Raw genomic sequence first — 15023 nt, 5'->3', positions numbered from 1 at the left:
TAAAAAATGGACGCATATTTTAGTGAGCTAAGTAATACATCAGACATTAGAATGGCAAGTTGGAAGTCCAGTCTTAGATTACTATGAATTCATGGGAAAAGCTTGATATTTCTGCCACCATCAGCAAGCGCTTTGATTTTCTTTCCAGTATCACAATCGCATCCCAGTCATCCAGTTATTGGGGTTACTATCATTTGTCTGAATCTTACATTAATACATCATGTAGCAACTAACCATTAAAACTTACTCTGTGCCCATCACTGTTTGAGGCCCTCTGGGCACAGCAGAGAACAAGACAGAATGCACTCTAGAAGGGGACTCAGATAACAACAAACAAGAAAAATACAGGGTTGTAAGAAATGCTATGAGATAATGAAATAGGAGGATGTGACAGAGTGCTACTGGGTGGCTTCTGTAGATAGCATGGTCAAGTAAGCCTTTTGTTGGAGATTATTTTCAATTCAGAGCATCTCCTTGAGACTAAGTCACCATTTAACAGGAGTGACTGAAGCACAGCCACCATGCTTGTGGGAAATGACGTGGGAGGAAAGGACAGGTGTGAGGATATAAGCAGATCAGACATCCTGCATTTCATGTGGCTCCCTCCAAGCTTTGAATTCATGCTGCTAGTACATTCTAGTACTAAATGTCACCACCACCATTTTATTTTTTATTAAATGGAGAAATAATATAAAGTCATTAGCATAGCACACAGCAAATATTTGATAAAGGCTAACTGCCCTCCATGCCCTCTCCATAAAATGCAGGTTGAACGATTTTCCTTTAAATATCACTGTGATGCTTTAAGTGTGAGGTTCAGGAACATTTAATACTCTAAGACCAAGCCCTGAGTCAAAAGAACACAGTAAATCATGACAAAGGTGGTATATTCCAGAAATATAAGGTTAGAAAACAATATTCGTCTTTAAATGTTCATGGTCTAATCTCACTCAACCATCAAACCATTAAACATCCTCCCCATTGATACCCTGGAGATCTAACTCCCAATTCCCCAATCTTTTTTGAGCCTTTCTGTGAGCACAATGCTGTGGCAATTTAAGTATCCAGCTCTGCACACATTTATCAGTTTCAGACTGAGGGTCAATGTCAATTCAAAAGATGACTACAGGAGTTCCCTAGGGGCCCATGGTCTCCACTCAGCAGGTAAAGAGAGTTTCAGTATCTCTTGACCAAACTGAAGGACTGGGCAGGGATTAAATGGTGGCCTGAATTAAGGACATTGCCCTTGGATTGGGTTCAAGGCTGCCTCCAGATTTATCTTCCAAAGAGAAAGCTCTGTCCCTCTTTTGAAAAGAATATAGGGAGAGGCTAAGAATAGGGGAGAAGGAGTTCAAGGCATGTTGTCAAGCGCGGCTTTATTATGCAGGTTTCTTCCCATGCCCTCCTCTAAATGGCCCCTGTATGGCTTCTGATGCCAAAACATGACCTTCAAGAATACTTCATGAAATGTCAAAGTTTCATTATTTTTTAAATCCATCTGGGAGTCTGAGCCTGCTTCTAAGTTCCTGTTGTCCTGTCAGCATTGATGAATTGATGAATGCATGGCTGGCTGGATGGGTGCTTTGAAGCTTCCACCCACCAGGCCTTGGCAGTTTCCTAAAAAGATGAAGGGAAAACAAGGAGGGAGGGATATCCTATTGGTGGCTTCTGTTCACAACAGAGAGCTGACCTTGTGTCTGCCTTCTCGTCAGCGACTCTAGTGAGAGTAGTTTTTGGGCTTGTGTGAGCGGCCATGCTCTCTCAACTGCCTAGGGGCCTGGAGACCTGCCTGCTGCTGTTCTTTGTGCAGGGAGGAATGCCCTGAAGGACTCCTTATAACACATACCCTGAAAGCATCCAATCTCTCTGAGACCACAAATCCACCCTGAGATGGTGCTATGGCCAAACTGTACCCCTCCACACACAGATTCTTACACTGAAGTCCTAAACCCCAGCACCTCAGAATGTGACTGTATTTGGAGACACGGCCTTTCAAGAGGTAATTAAGTTAAAATTGGTCATTAGGGTAGGCTCTAATCCAATATAACTGGTGTCCTTCTAAGCAGAGGAGATTAAGACACCAATGACACAGAAAAACTTGTATTACACACTGGGAAACCAAAAAAGTCATGCAACTCGCTCTGTCATGATACCTGCTTTACTATGTTGGTCTGGAACTGAACCACAGATTTCTGAGGTATGCCTGTAGATCCTTCTTATTTTTATTCGAAAATTTGTTTTGTCTGCGAATAATGATATTCTGGCTCCTTTTTTCTTATCCTTATACATTTTATTATCTTTTCTTGCTTTACCATTTTGTCTTGTTCTTAATTTTAAACAGACTGGTATTTTTAACATTTTGCTATTATGTAGGTCTTTTTGTAGCTACTCTTAAGTTCCAAAAGTTTGCTTTCCTGGTTAGCTGTACATTTTAAAATGAATAGCTGTTGGATTTTGTCAAATGTTTTTCCTACATTTATCAAGGTAACCATATTTTTACTCACTTAAAACTCCAAAATGGTGAATTACAATAACACAGCTTCTGATGTTTAACTCATCTTAGTTTAAAATACATCTTGCTTGGTTGTAATTTATTGTATTTTGGTAATATCACTGGAATTAGTCTGCTACTGTTTTCATTTAACATTTCCATTCGTTTATCTATGTTCACAAGTGAAACTGCCAGTTTTGATATAATAGTTTTCTCTAAAAATTTATATAGCTTATCTAGTTTTTCCTAATCTGATGGCATGTAGGTCTAAAAAATATTCTCTTTTATCTTTTTAATAAGTGCAAAATTGGTGGTTTACTTCCCTTTTCATTTCATTTATTCTTTCTCTGTTTTCCAATCACCACTTCTGTCGGAAGTTTGTCAATGTTACTAAGTCTTTTCAAAGATACAACCCTTGCCTCCTGCACTAGCTGGAACATATTTGTCCATTGTGGTTTTCCCCAGCACCTAAAATCATGCCTAGAACATTCTAAGTATTCAGTAAGTATTGGTTAAAATTTTTTTAAATGCATGGAAAAAAACGTAAGAGAATATGGCTAAAAAACAAGTTTTAAGAACTTCCATACAAGAAAATAATAACTACAAGGGCATGGCTCTATCTTTCAAGAAGTAAACAAAAGCTTAAAAGTTAATATGTCCTCTAATTGTTTATATCAAGTTTCAGTATTTGCTTAATTCTGATCCCCTAGAAGGAAGTACAGACCTTTAAAGATTTAAAACTCATGATTATCTCCTTACAAGTACTAGTGGTTTTAATGAAGGCAGGTTTACTTTAAACAACACTTGATAGGCACTGGTATTAGAAACGTGAGACCGTGAGTTTCCTTATTTTTCTTCACCACCGTAGACATTAGTCAATATGGAATCTTGCAACACACAGTACTAATCAGTCATTATTGCTCATTTTCTAAACTGATGTTGCTGATGTGCTGGAAATAAAGGGGCCTCATAAATGCAGAGATACAGTGGAAATGTTGAAAGGATAATGAACTTTGCACACGTTGCTTAATGCAGTCCTTCAGATACTGAGTTGTCACATAGAGAAGTGCGGGCCAGTCTTTCAATTTTCAAGAACTCTCTAGTGATCAGCAATTCCAACCCCTGCATCTCTGTTTCTAAGTCACACTGAGTAAGGAGGGATGTGAAGAGAAACCACAGTTCCCTGTACTTAGCCTCTATGCATTTAATCTATATATTTAGTAGTTCTCTGCTGCCATCTGAGCTGAGAATCAGACTAACTGCTTGACTCCACAGCTGGAAACAGGATAACTTTGGAGATTAGGTGAGTGTGTGCAGGCCCAAGCCAGGCTCTGTAAATCCTAACAAAATTCTTATATCAAATTGTTTTTGTTTTTAATAATTTACAAACTTATCCTAAAGTGAAATACTGAGAACAAATTTCAAGTAACTATGTCCTACAGAGCTGGTGGCAGGACAAGAAACCTGAAGTTACAAGATCCAGCTAGAGACTTACCATTCCCAGCAACTTAAGGGGGTGACAGTGTGACAGCCACACATGAGTACTTGGATTGAGGAAAATGGGCCAGGAGCAGCCCCATCTCTGCTAATCACCTGAGCTGGGCAGAGAAGGCTGGTTGAAATCCCTCAAGAGAAGGCCCTGCCCTCCAGTAACTCAGGTCCAATGCATAGTGCAAGGCAGGTGGGCATGGGCTGTGGGAGGTAGAAGAATATACTACAGGAGGAAGTATAAAGTCCCAAAGAGATTTAAAGATTGAGTGTATATTTACATATACTAAAAGGAGTAATTTTTTAACCTGTAAGTGCCAGAGACAGGTGCTCTGTATTTGACATGGATACAGAAAACTGTGTATTCATAATACAACCATATGCCAGTGCCTGGAACATATTAAGTGTTCAATTAATATTTTTAAAAGGGTAAGTCGTGTAAACAGCACTGGTCTGGAGTCTGGAAACCTGGATTCTAATCCTGACCCTATCCTTAACTAGCTGTGTCACCTCAGGAAAGTCACTTAGCTTCTTTGGTCTCAGGGTTTTCCTCTATAAAGCAGAAGATAAATTGAAGGGTCATAAGATCACTTGCTAGTTGAAACATCTATGCCTCTGTTAGCCCTACATGGAGACCAGGTCCCCACACCCCAGTAAGAACATCCTCTCAAAGAATCACTGAGGAGAATTACAAAGGTAGGGAAATGAGTGGGGTGTTTGGTGAATGGCGGCTAGTCTGCTGTGGCTGGAGAACTGGGCTGTAGAAAGAAGATACAGGTGATGAGGAGGGAGAGAGACGGATGGAGCTGGGTCTGAGAACAATCACTTAAAGTGGGAGGGCTAAAGAGCCGCAGCTGAAGATGAGCCCAAAGGATTCAAGCTCATCTGTTAGGACAAATGAAGTTTCTAATATTGTGAATAGTGATGTCATCATACATGTTTAAAGGGCAGTGGATTTCAATCCTTGCTGCACATACTTATAGACATACTTTTTAAACAGAAGTGCCTGGGTACTACCCTAGAGACTGTGACCCAGTAGAACTGGGGGGAAGTCCTGACATCAGAACTATTTTTTATCCCCATGGTGGTTCAGGTGTGTGACAAAAATCATCCATGTGATGCTTTACAGTTCACCTACCTTTCAATGTTGTCCTTCACTGCTCACAGTCAACGTAGAAAAGGGATAGAGTAAGGAGAATTACTACCATTTCACGTGTGCAAAAACTGAGTCTCAAAGGAATCCCATCTATCCAAACGACAAAGTAGCAGAGTTGAGACTCTACGTCAATTTCCCGAGCCCAGGTCCAATGTTTTTTTCACTGTAGCTCAGGTGCCTAAAATGAAAACAGGGCTAAGGTGAGTAAGAATTTATTCCCCAATCCAAGAAAATACTAGAACCAAGAAGCATGACTTGAGGTTAGCAAAAGGGTATATTTAGGCCCAATGGGAAACAAAAAAAAGCAGTTCTTTGAATATAGTTAACACATTCATGGACCCATTAACCCAAAGATGTAGAAGACGATCATCAGAGGTTCGAAGATTTTAGTAAATCCATCAATGAAGGATCCACCACCTCCTTAAGCATTTGAGAGCAACACTCCTTTTTCATGGGTTTGTCAGACGACAAAGGCCAGACTGGATGTATTATGTTACTGACAGTCTACAAATTACAGTCAGATATTCTCAGAGTTTATAGCCTTATCTGACTCATCCTTCTACTGAAAACTTGATTATCTGTGCCCTCAGAGGAAAGGAACAGCACAGATAAGTGAAATTCCCACAAATCAGCTACAAAACATGAGGATGTGGTGATGATTCCATTACCGCAAAAGGCTTGGGGGCCCCTGGGTGACATCAGGCCAGCTAGTTATTACGCGGTTAATATAGGGAAGGAAACACAACTATCGGATGCCTGCAGAGGGGAAGCCCTGCGTAAGACACTCTATCCACCATTTGGTCCTCACGGGAGCCCCAAAAGGGTATCATTAGCCCCTTTTCACAGGTGAGGGTAGTCAGGCTCAGAGAGGTTAAATAATACGCATAAAGTTGCAGAGCTCCACACAGCACAACTGAGACATACCTATCTCCAAAGCCTGTGGTCTTTACATTGCGTGATGTTTCCCACAGCCTACCAAAACACAAGAAAACCTGATGCAACATCACAAGCAACTAAGTGAAAAGACGTGCCCACTGTTAGACGGCTCTGTCTGTAGGGAGCGGCATCTCAGGGGCTGCAGAGATGTGTGGCTCCCATCACCGGCAGCCGCACTCGTAGCACAGGCAGGAAGACAAGGCACCTGACCTGCACAGTCAGGGGGCAGCTGATCCTGACACTCATGTCTTGGCTGTTCAGCTGGAGCTGGGAGCATTTCCCCTGAGCAGGGAGTCCTGCCTCGCTTTGTCACCCTTATGTTGCATAACAGATACCGCATTTCCAAAGCCTGGCACGCGAACTATCCAAAAAAATAGTAAGTTCAAGAATGTTGGCAGCCAGATGGCTGTTAAATAATTAAAACTTCACTGCCTATTACAAAAGCCAGAGCTCACAGCCGCCACTGCCTTAAATTTTGCAGGGTGCTAAGCTCTAAGGAAACACGAAGCATTACAGGTACCATCTCTAAATACAACCGAAAATGAGAGCTACGTAGTTGGTTCAGAGGACTGGGGGCCGAACCATCAACGTTCTCACCCTAACACTGAAAAACCATCCATAATAAATACAGCTTGGCTGGTACCAGTTAATACTGATGGAGCACCCCCGAAACACTAGGCGCATAAAGCATTAAATCACACAGAAACCACCACCATCTCCAGCTTACACTGCTGAAAGGCCTGACCGGTGTTTCTGCGCTAAGGTTCCTTGCTGCAAACACCGCGGCCGCAAGCGTTTTTGCCGCAAACTCTTTCCCCCGTGGCCGTAAGGCAATACTGCCGTAAAAGATCGAATACCTGACGGCCAATTGGTTTCATTCCTTCATTGACGCAGAACTCCCGTTTGTATATTCCGTAGACCTGAAAGGCGCTGAGGGCCTCGAAGGCACAGTTGAACCCACATTTCCCAGAGAATTTTGGAATGTCTGTCCACAGGCATGTGACATTATGCCAAGAACAAATAACAGTGGGAAGGCTTTCACAATGCAATACAAAGCTCGGTTATAAATATGCATCCTAGCATGGAAACTGTTGCCTCTCTTAATGAGGGAAGAAATTTTAGTGAAAAAGAAAAAGTGAGATGCTGAATGAGGACACAAGTCAAAAAGAAAAAAAATATGTAAAATACTATGAACGAAAAACACTGAAGTACTCAGATACAGCCTATAATATAAAATCAGTTATTTGGGAAGTATTGCCATGAATCTACACACAATTAAAATGTATTCAAATATTTTGTATTTTGCAATAATGTCTTTTTTATTTTGTTACTCATTTTTCATGTTGCATTATGTCCTTTTTAATGTCCCTCTTTTATCTTTTGTTAATTAGTATTTTAGGGCAAAATTGCCTCACGGCCAATTAATTATGCAGCAAAAACGTTTAGACAAAAATTTGTGCAGCAGAGATGTGTATGATAAAGAAATTTACAACGAAAATACCTAGAATGGCTGAAATGGCCTTGTTCCCGCTATCCCTGTATTCTTCTGTTAGGTAGTTTAGATAGAAATGAGCACTGGACAGGGGGGGAGAGAAGGGGAAAGGAACAATCCAGAACACAAGGAACCTGACCTGTCAATTAACCAGAGCACAAGGAACCTGAGATGTCAATCAACCAGAGTGCAGGGAACCTGAGTTGCCAATCAGTCAATCACCAAACCAGGATATAAAAACAGAAAAAACAAAAGAACAGCACCATTTTTCCTCTCTTGGATTGGCCCGCTCCCAGTTCTCAGGAGTGTACTATCTTTCACAATCTTTTTTACTTCACTAATAAAAATCTTGCTTATATCACGCTTCTTGTCTCTTATCAAAAATTCTTTTTTTTCAGGTAACTAAGAACTGAGGTAATTCTCATTTTCCTCTTCCCGGTAACACTTCAACACATCTCAGCCCACTTCCTTCCATAGGCAGACCTTCCTGAAACACACTGAACTGATTGTGTTGTGCCTCTGCTCTAAACCTTCCCACTCTTCTTAGTATAAAATTAAAAGTCATGACATAGCCAGCCACTCTCCTCAGCCTGATCACACCCACTCTCCCTCACACATGCTAAGCTCTACTTTGTCATCTTTTAGTTCCCTAGCCACACCTGCCTACCTCGGGACCTTATCACATGCCATGTCCTGGCCTGAATCACAAGCTTTCTCCCTACCCCTAGCACACTAACTTAACCAGGTTAACTTCCTTTCACTCTTCGTATTTCTGCCTAAATGTCACTTTTTCAAAATAACAAAATTAGATGTCTCCTGTTACATTTTCTCATAGCACCCTATTGTTCTGCCTTCAAGATGATCACAATTGGAATGTAGCAATTAAGTATTTAAATCTTTGTTAAAGTCTGTTTTTCCTACTAGAATGTAAACTCCATGAGAGCAGGGAAAATGATTATGTTATTCATTTCTCTAGTTCTCCTACATTGAGTTGTTCATTCAATATTTGTTAAACATACGAATGAAGGGATGCACATGGTTACCTATTCTCTGAAAGACTTTGTTCTCAAGCGATCTAGGGAAAATATAGAATAGGTTTTCTTCTAACCTGAGAGCCTGTCCCTGCAAGTCAAATTATCACTCCTGAATCACAGGATGACCCATTGCACCTGAGCAACACTCCCTCCCACTGCCAGGCTGATGTCACAGCATCTCACCTGCAAGACAGGTCTCATGGAACTAGCCACAAGTTTGGGTTATAAGCATAAAACTCATATCCTCAGCCCATGACACCAGATCATAAGAAGCAGACTCCTTGCCTTCCACAAAATTAGCCATTTAATAAATGTCTGTTGCATTGGAATCTGAGTGTTGAACAAGATCTATGAAAAAGAGCCACATTTTAGATCTAAAAATTTAGTTCATGATTTCAAATACTGAAACCATAGTTCATGCAGAAGTATGCATATTTGTAAAGCATATTTCATTTGTTGATTTAAAAAATACCATGATCTTAACTAGAATCTACCTCAACCCTCCCAAGTTCAAAAACAAAAACAAAAAAAACAGCATCTGAGAGGTTTAACCTCTTTTTATGGAGTAAAAATTTCTATTTCTATCCTAGGAATCTGGAGACCCAGAGAAGGATATAAGATGTAGGCAGTGTCGCAAATAGTTTTCTAGTCCATAGACCTCTGATCTGTAACCATGTAGAGGTAACCATGGCAGAGTCTACAGATAACCCATTGCAGTGCAACCATGGAGGGACAGCACTGAAATATGAAAACAGCAATTAAGAGCAAGGTTACTACTTTCTTAGTAGATATCATGAAAAGTATTTCCCAGTCCTGCAGTTGATTGCCAGATGCTCAAATAGAAAATAATGCAAATAAATAAAGGACAAGCCCCTAAAGGAGTTAAGGCAGTAACCTAGCTGGACAGATGAGAAACACCAAAGGCCCATTCTTCATCACAATCTAGCATCCAATGATACAAACCGCAAGTGACCAATGAGAAAATAAGAGCAGTGGCTGTGACAATTCCAGGGACAGAATTCATGCAAAAGACCTTTAGAATATTAAAGGAAGAGAAAGACAAAACCCACACGTGCCTACATGCACTTACACACACAGAGCACAAGCTGGCCAGAAAGTTAATAATGCCCAACTCCTGCATCTAACCCGCTGCTGCTCCAGCCCCGACAGACTCCTCCCCACACGACACCAACCATTCCTGAATGTGGGCAGGAGCCCATATGCTAGTATTCACAGGTGCATCATCCTTGTTTAGGACTGCTGACCTCGTGTCTGATGGGGTCCATCAACAGACCCACCAAAATGATAACAATGACAGTACCTCAGTGTTAGAGTCCAGAAAGGTACGATTAAAACAGCACTCCGTCCATCCATCTGTCTGTCTGTCTCTCCCTCCCTGTTGGACACACACACTTGACCTGAAGAGTTTCTGTGCTTTTCCTGGAATTATGTGACCAACTATAGTTTGAGGAGCTACCAAAACAAGTTCTTATCAAATGCCTTATCTCTGGTTTGTCTTCCACATAAAATAGGAGTCACTCTCAGAATCCAACAATTTAAGTTAAACTTTGTCGGCTCTGCCGTTTCCTTCTACAGGACCATGCTTCACATCTCCCGTGTCAGTCTAGCCCTCTTGCTAGACTTGGAAAGGCCTGGGTTGACTTTGGTGGTTACCTCAGAGCTCTTGCATAGACAAAGAAATAAAAAGTGAAAATCAAGTATGGAAACTGGCATCAACATCCCATTGGATGTTACTAAGGAATCAGATAATGGGAGAAACTTACATCTTACTCTTGGCTGAGCCTGGCTTTATGACTTCTCAGTACAAGCAGCTGACTGCTGCCTTAATTACTGTTGGGACTGCCTATCATTCTACCACTGTGGTTTAACAGTTGAGTTTTAAAGTTTCTTTGATCTTAAAGATACATTTTTAAAAATGAAGTTTGTTCTGGGAGAGACCACACTTTACAGCTCCATTAGATTATATAATTTGATATTTAAGACCAGGAAAGGCCTGATACTGAGGTAAGTCAAGAAACAATCATGTTTACTTCTCGTTTTTTTCCTAGTTGTGGTCAAAATTATGCCACCGTTCTTGGTGAGGACTTGGGTGGATTGCTCAACTACACAGATCTCAACTTGGCCCTCTTTCAAAAACGGAGATTTCAATATTTTCCCAATGTTATGCTATCATAAAAGCTGTTCACTGTACACATATAATTTCAGAAAATATAAAACATATTTACCTTAATCTTCAAAAGTCATATAGTATAAGGAGCATGGTGACCATCCAAGTATCATAAAAAAATAAAGTGAAAGGCACCAATTACATGTATAGCAGAAGGGATGAGTGTGGCTTGGAGAAGAAAATGTCTTTCATATAGCATTTTAAATAAATATCTCAATTTTACAGGTAAGAAATGAATATTTTCATATAAGCATAAGGCGTGTGAGCTACTGCAGCAGAGTTCAGACACTTAGAGCTAGGCAGTCTTGAGGTCAAATTTCAGCCCAGATCTGCTGGCCATATCACCTTGGGCAAGTCAGTTTCTTCTGCAGCTCAATTTCTTCACCTGTTAAATAGGGACTAAAGTAGCAAGTTCATAGGTGCTACACAAGTGGTAAATGTGGTGATCTTCTGACAGCGGCTGGAAGGTCATAGTGGTAGGAGAGAGGGGAAGCAATCAGCTTCAGATGAAGCCACATGATGGACTCATTCCTTCATCCATTCTGTATTCAGTCACTAATCAAGCATTTATTAAAACTGACCACGTTTTAGGAATCGTGCTAGAGTCTGAACATTCATCTTTAAGTCAGGGAGCAAGACATGTACACAGATAATACCAGTGCCCTAAATTAAGTGCCAAAAAAGAGGGCATTGATGCTAATACTTCTCCAGAGAGGTGGCAAGAGTTGAACTGTGAATGCCAACAGGAGTCGGCTGGGAGGTCACGGAGATGAATTATATTTCAAGGACTAAGGACAGGAATGGTCAGTCCAATGGAACAGCTGTGGAAAGAGCAGGGAGCCTGGCATGGCCTTCCTCATCTTTGCAAGGTTTGGACTGAGTGCATTATCTGCAGCATAACGAGTGCTCAGTAATATATGTGATTGAGAAGAGAAAGGGAAGAAGACTGTTCCAGGTGTGAGGGTGAGGCGAAGGGTCCAAGAAGAACTAAAACAACTGAGATATATATGACGGGGAAGAGACATACGAGATGAGAAGAGTAAGGTAGACTGGTGATCACTGATGGACGGCGCTGGTCATGGAAACCAGATACCTTCTCCCTGGTCCTCATCTAGTTGCTAGCTGCTAGCTGCTTGCATGGCCTTGAGTAGGTCACATCGGTATTTCTCAATTCCAGTTTCCTCAGCTCTGAAATCAGGGAACTGAACCCACTGAGCTCTGAATCTCTTCCAGTTATATTCCATTTAAAAAACATTTGTTAACTTTCTATACAGTACTGGGCACTATATATCTACTGGGGATCCAGATATGATGAAAATCTTATGCTGGTTATTCTCCACTTGCTACTCCCATGCTCAGGTCCCTTTTCTGCCCTACCCTGCACTCCAGGAGCCCAACTCCTACTACATCACCCAAGTGTCCTTGATCCTGGTTGTCCATTGCTTTCACACAATGGAGCACCTGTGGGAGGTTGGAAAGGGCATAAGAGAGAGGCTGGGGTATATCTCCTCCTGCCCTCCTCCTTGCTTCATCGCTGAGGGCTGGCTCTGATCACTTCCCTTCACAATTACAGCTCCGGTCTAGCAGCCCGTCCTCCATGGCTCCAGCCCAGAGATTCAGTAATGCTCTTTCTCCCCTTGTTCCTCAAGGTCCAGATATGCCAATGGCTTCTTGCTTTTGCTAGTGTCTGGGTACCTAAAATTCCTTCCAACCTGCCCTCATCATCCTGCACCATCTCTTCATTAAAGTGTCTTCAGTTAAACCATGTGAGTGAACTGCTATTTCTGGTGGGCCCCTAACTGGTACAAAGCTTAGAGTACAACTGAGGAGGCAGAATTATCAATATGTCCTTTCATCCCAATATAAAATATCATGGGAAAACCAAGGAGGGGGCAGTGCTGAAGGCTGAAGAAGAGTGGCTCTGGGGGAGTGTCTGTGGAGTGAGACCCAGGACTGGAATGCAAGATCTAATGATGCATGGACAGAGACATGGAAGAATGGGACCACAGGGGCTATATTGTAGTTGTTTATGGTGCTGTTATTATTATATTAAGAACAATTTTTCCACTCTAATTCTAAGGGATACATGCACCCCCATGTTCACAGTAGCACTATTTACAATAGCCAAGACATGGAAACAACCTAAATGTCCATCAACAAATGACTGGATAAAGAAGTTGTGGTATATATTTATACAGTGGAAGATTACTCAGCCATAAAAAAGAATAAAATAACACCATTTGCAGCAACATGGATGGACCTGAAGACTGTCATGCTAAGTGAAGTAAGCCATAAAGAGAAAGAAAAGTACCATATGATATCACTTATATGTGGAATCTAAAAAAATGCTATAAATAAACTTATTTGCAAACAGAAATAGACTCACAAACATAGAGAACAAGCTTATGGTTACCAGGGGGGGAAGGTGAGGAGGAGGGATAAATTGGGAAGTCAGGATTTGCAGATACAAACTACTATATATAAAATAGATAAACAATAAGTTCCTGCTGGGTAGCACAGGGAACTTGACTCAGTAGCTTGTAATGGCCTATAATAAAAAGAATATGAAAAGGAATATTTTATATATATGTATATATATAACTGAATCACTGTGCTGTACACCAGCAATGAACACAACATCATAAACTGACTATACTTCAATTAAAAAAAATAAAGAACAATCTCCCAGATGTACAGCCCAAAGACAAGTAAAATCCATGGTGAATAAGGAGCAACATGGAATTCAATGGGAGCTGTGGGAGAACAAGCATCTTTTCAGCTGTAAATTTGAATAATCTGATTTTTGCTGTTTTCTATAAGTTGATCATTTTCAGTGTATCCACTAAGTATGCAAATTCAGCGAGTTGAAATACATGCAAGCTCTGTACAAAAAAACAAATAGTTTATTTGGAGCAAAAAGTTATCTGGGAACCAAAGATGAACAAAACCAACAAATTCTACACCAAAATTAATGAAATTCTTTCTTAACCCCTTGATCCTTAACATCCTGATTCTACGGGCTGGGGCAGCTTCTAACTCTCTCTATGGTCACTTATGCTGTCATAGATAAAAGCAGAGCTTCCTCCGTGGTCTTTGAGGGGCAGATGTTGCACTGCCTTGCCACTGATATCACCAAGTGATGAGTAGAGCAGGAAGTTGGACATTGCATCAGAGAACCAGCTAGCACGCAAGGAGAGCCCAGCAGTGTGGATGTTAGGCCTCTGTTTTGCATCATATGAGAGATGCAGCTCCAAGACCTGGAGGCTCTGCAATTTTTTTCTCACTAGGACAGAACAGAGAACCTTACCAGAAATTCATTCTCTCAAACAAAATCACAGGTCAAGGGAGAATCAAAACTTTGGGTCACAGAAATAGTGTTGTATCAAAACCCTCTGGTTTTAGATCTTGGGCAAGTTATTTAATTGCCTGAGCCTCAGTGTCTTCATCCACAAACGAGAGTTAGTAACACTTCATGAGGATTAAATGAAATCATGTAGGCAAAAGGCAGTCTAGGGGGCAATGTGGCAGCCTTTGTTCTGCTGGTGTTACTCCAATGCAGTGGCCTCGGCTAAGCTCTCAGAGGCCTAGTCTGGGCTACACCCATGAGGTTTGAGATGGTCCAATACAATCCTCATCATTTTCAATCCAAGGAACATTCAGGTTGCCCCAACCCTCAGAGGGCTTCAGGGAGTATTTTGAGGGGCTACAAAGTTGCATCTGCTTCAAAATCACCTCCCACTGAGCTTGAAATTTCCATCATTAGAGTCATTCTTTGCGGCTAACACAAATGCATGAGCAGTGACCAGACATCTTACACGTTTTCTATTATCTACGCATCTATCAATCCATCCATCTACCTACCTATCTCTATCTATATCTCCATGTCTGTCACACACACACACACACACAAAGTATCAGCCAGCTACCAGTTTGCACCAAAAGTGACCAAACTGCACTGACTCAACCACAAATTCCATTTTCTCCGACCATCATTGGGCCCTCAACGTTGTTGCCAATCCTTCCTGCTGACCTGTTCTCGGCACCCATCTCACTGCAAGCAGACTGCCACCGTTCTTACCTCACTGCTGCCAAATCCACCCAATGAACTGTCTCAGCTCTCTCCCCTTCCACTTAGAATTCAGGAAGCTCCCAACCACCACCTCTGTTTTTTCATTCTCTTACAAAGCAGAAAGTAGGAGCCTGAGGGAAGCAAAAGCCCATGATATGAAGGAAGAAGA

General features: G+C 41.3%; 1 long non-coding RNA gene across 1 annotated transcript in view; it reads right to left on the bottom strand.

Annotated features, from left to right (window-relative positions):
* The window catches only part of LOC140696832 (uncharacterized), a 120975-nt gene that overhangs the window by 88292 nt on the left and 17660 nt on the right, over positions 1 to 15023 (bottom strand). Inside the window, exon 2 of the long non-coding RNA XR_012073379.1 lies at positions 5118 to 5313. This is a non-coding gene — a long non-coding RNA (uncharacterized lncRNA). The remainder of the gene's footprint in view (positions 1 to 5117; positions 5314 to 15023) is intronic.

The sequence above is a fragment of the Vicugna pacos genome, chromosome 6 (genome assembly GCF_048564905.1).
Source record: "Vicugna pacos chromosome 6, VicPac4, whole genome shotgun sequence".
NCBI classification, from domain to species: domain Eukaryota; kingdom Metazoa; phylum Chordata; class Mammalia; order Artiodactyla; family Camelidae; genus Vicugna; species Vicugna pacos.
This window is presented reverse-complemented; position numbering and strand designations above follow the sequence as displayed.